A 4,283-nucleotide genomic window follows, 5' to 3' on the forward strand; every position below is an offset into this window, starting at 1 on the left:
AGTAATAGATATGTGATAGATCTCTTGAAATATGGGACTTTGCACAGTTAAAAATTAAGAACTTGGGGCTGGGGAAACAGTTCAGTCCGTAAAGTATTTACAATACAAACACAGGTACCTGGATTCATGTTCACCCACCCACATAAAATTCTGGTTGTACGGTCTCTCTGAACATAGCGGACAATGAGGACTACTGAGAACTCAAGAACAATGGCAATGGGTTTCTGATCCTACTGCACGTACTGGCTTTGTAGGAGCCTAGGCAGTTTGGATGCTCAACTTACTAGACCTGGATGGAGGTGGGGGTTCCTTGGACTTCCCACAGGGCAGGGAACCCTAAGTGCTCTTCGGGCTGAGGAGGGAGGGCGACTTGATTGGGGGAGGGGGAGGGAAATGGGAGGCGGTGGCGGGGAAGAGACGGAAATCTTTAATAAGTAAATAAATTAAAAAAAAGAAAAATAAAAAAAATTATGGTTGTAATGTTACATTGTAACTACAACACTGGGGAGACCGACAGGATGATCTTTGGGGTTTTCTTGCCTGTAAGTCCAGCCGAGTCTTGAGCTCCAGATTCAGTGAGAGACCCTGTCTCAAAAATAAGTAACTGAAAACATGTCAGTCTCCACATGCGTGCACACATGAGTACACATACAAACACAGAATCACAAAAACATGGACACACCCTACACATTTCACAAGAGGGGAAAGAGAACTAAAAGAAATAGATGATGTACACTTGTAGAAACAGGATACAATGAAGTAATGTGGTTCATTAGCAAACATAAACACATTTATTGTTGAGAAAATTCTCAGAGAAACAGGCCTTCAAAGAGATCTAATGTTCACGTCTCACTTTTTAAGAGAAAATGCTGAATAAGTGAGTACATACTTGATGTCCTATACCAGTGATTAAATTTCTCTTCTCTAATGCACATAATACGCTGTGGAATAAGACATAATTATTAATATAACCATTGAATTCCAACAAAAAACTTGATTTTCTTTAAATTCAGGTAACTTTCCCTCCTCGGCTAGGTGGAAGGTGTTGGCTTATTCTTTCTCCTACTTGCACCTCTGTCTGGCCCTATCAGAATGAAAAAATTGGGTGCCACAGGGCGGTTATGGGCAGAAATGTTCTAAGAGTTCAACGGGCTTTTATTCTGCCCTCTAGCTCTTTCATGAATTTCTAAGCTTTTCTGAAGACGACACTTTCTTTGGAACTGGAGTGTCTAGTCCTGCGGATTTAGAACAGCTCTGCCACCTCCATTTTTCTATACTGAGAAATCCATGTTTAGGTTCTTTGAAGGTTTTTCTATCTCTCTTGACAGACGACACTCTTTACAAAAACCATCTCTATGCATCTTTACTCTCCATACCATCAATTCAGTCCATACTGGCTGATAGTAGGCTCTCTGCAGTCACCAATAAACCAGTCAGTCTAGCAGATGGACACCAATTCCTGGCTGCTTCACATCATGTGGACTGACTTTACAAGAAGTTCTCAACAAGGTTTCCACACACCTTAAGACACCATCCAGCCTGTTAGGAATATTTTCCTAATGTGAGCTCTTCACTGACACAAAATTCCCAATCAAGCCAAATCAAAACAAGCCAAATTAAGAGATATACAAGTTTAATGGGAGTTCTGCCCTCTCGGGTGGCCCCGAGGGGGGAACTGGGAAGCGGCACAAACACAGCCACCGACCACCAGGAGGAAGAAAAAGAGACCACGTGTTCCTCTTTTAGGAGTTCACTTAAATATTCTTGGGAGTGGTCCTGACCTCCCCCCCAGGGAGGGGTCAGGGCCTGGCCTGCTAAGCTATGGAGTCCAGAGTGCTAACTCTCAGAGTCAGGGAACTAGGATAGACACAAGGGGCTGGGGCCTAAGTTCTCAACTTAACCCTTCTGCAAATAGAGCTCAGGAATATGATTGACAAGGTCCAAGTGGATTCCCATTAAAATAAATAAATAAAACAGGAGATCTTATACAATTTCTCCTCCCAGGGGCACCCATGCATGTCTCTCTTAGGATCCTTCTTGTTACCTAGCTTCTCAAGGGTTGTGGGTTGTAAACTGGTTATCCTTTTCTTTAATATCCACTTATGAGTGAGTACATACCATGTTTATCCTTCTGGGTCTAGGTTACCTCACTCATGAAATAAGATCTCCCAAGTAAATTCGGGGAGGCAGTAAGAGTGAAGGGAGGGAGGAGAACATGAGGGAAAGGTATGGTTGAGTTGGGGGAGGGACAGAGAGGGAGAGCAGGGAAAGAAACCAGGCACTAGGGAAATTTTCAGGAATCCACAGGATGACCCCAGCTAAGACCCGAAGCAATAGTGGAGAGGATGCCTGAACTGACCCTGTAATCAGATTGATGATCATCCTTGTTGTCAACATAGAAACTTCATCCACTAACTGATGGAAGCAGATGTAGAGACCCACAGCTAAGCCCTGATCTGAGCTCTCAGACTGCAGTCGAATAGAGGGAGGAGCAATAATATGAGTAAGGTAGGGGGGGGTCAAGATCGTGATGGGAAAACAGAGACAGTTGACCTGAGCTAGTGGAGTTCACTGCCTCTAGACTGACAGCTAGAAGAACCTACATAAGACCAAACTGGGTCCTCTGAATGTGGGTGACAGTTCTGTGACTTGGGAAGTCTGTGCGCACACTGGCAGTGGAACCAGGATGTATCTCTAGTGCTTGGACTGGCATTTTGGAGTCCATTCCCTATGCAGAGATACCTTGCTCAACCTAGATACAGTGGGGAGGGGCTTGGTCCTGTCTTAACTTGATATGCCAGATTTTGTTGACTCCCCATGGGATGGAGGCCTTACTCCTTCTGAGGAATGGATGAAAGATGGGTTTGGGGGGCAAGTTGGGAGAGAGGGAGGAGGAACTGTGGTTGGTATGTAAAATGAAAACCAAACTTTTAAATTAAAAAATAAAATGATAAAACATACTTTTCTGTTCTTTGCCATTTTTTCTCAGGGAAATCTTTTATTTCATAACCACATATATACATATACTTTGGTATAGATTTCTTAAAGTTTGTATTTATGTCCTAAGCCATCTAGTGAGAACCTAAGTCCTCTATCTGATGGACAAAAGATGTCCCTGGAAAAGAAAAATACATGAATTTTGTATCCTGAATTTTACTCTTTAATAAATTATCACTTCATATACTGTAATTTACAATAGGAAAATCAAAGTAAGTAGTGTTTATCCAAACCTGTGGTCCTGCAGCCAACTACAACAAGGGCTTCGTCTGCACTTCCCCCACCGTTTCCTGTTTTCTTCCTTTCTCTTCCTTCTTCCCTAACTCTTCCTGATCTCCTTTCATCCATTTGCCATTCATGGCATTTCCCCCATTTTTTTCCAGTTCGCCTTCCTGAAAATGATTACTGCGGAATGTAAGTAGAGGTGTTTCATTGCAGCCTGTGCCATTTTCCCATCACAGAGCAGTAGATTGGTTTCAAAGGTGGTTACTTCACACAAGCAAAACAAGGACTCAGTGAAAAACTTGATACTTCTTAAACCATCTAAATCAGCTATCTAGATTAAGAAGCAACACTCAGTCAACATCATCTTCATCCATATTAAAAACTATTATCCAAACAAAAATAGTTTTTAAAGACATAAATAATAAATATTAAAATATTAGTTTCAAAGTACTAGCTTCCTAGCAATGTGAATTCTCTAGACTGCAGAGATGCCTGGGTTCAGAGCACTTGCTTTTTCACGGAGCCCCAGAGCTCAGTTCTCGTGTCAGGCACCTCACAGATGCCTGTAATTCTAGTCTCCAGGGATCAGATGCCCTTTGGCCTCCATGAGCAGACACACCACATGCAGACACACAGATAAATAACAATTAAATATATCATTTTTAAAAGTGATTTTTCTTTGGATCATGCACCACATAACAAATATGTACAAAACTGAGAACCAGGCATATTTAGAGGGGAAATTAACTATAAGCTATATCATAAAATAGTACATAACATTTTACTATTTCTAGTATGAATGTTGTACATTTTAGCATATGGAGAGTATGTACGTTTTAAAACTACAATTCATTAAAACTATTTCTGTTTCCTCAGCTCTTGATTGTGATCTGTCTGATTTTTGCAACGAAAACCTGGGCTTATCACCCCTTTACATGCTATGAACCATTGTTATTCACATAATTTAGTGAATGATTTCATTTTGTCCCTTCTGGCTTTGCAATATATATATTTATGCTTGTATGGCAACCCATGCAGTCTACCTTCGTTCCATAATCTTC

The sequence above is a fragment of the Microtus ochrogaster genome, linkage group LG5 (genome assembly GCF_000317375.1).
Source record: "Microtus ochrogaster isolate Prairie Vole_2 linkage group LG5, MicOch1.0, whole genome shotgun sequence".
In the NCBI taxonomy this organism is placed as follows: Eukaryota; Metazoa; Chordata; class Mammalia; order Rodentia; family Cricetidae; genus Microtus; species Microtus ochrogaster.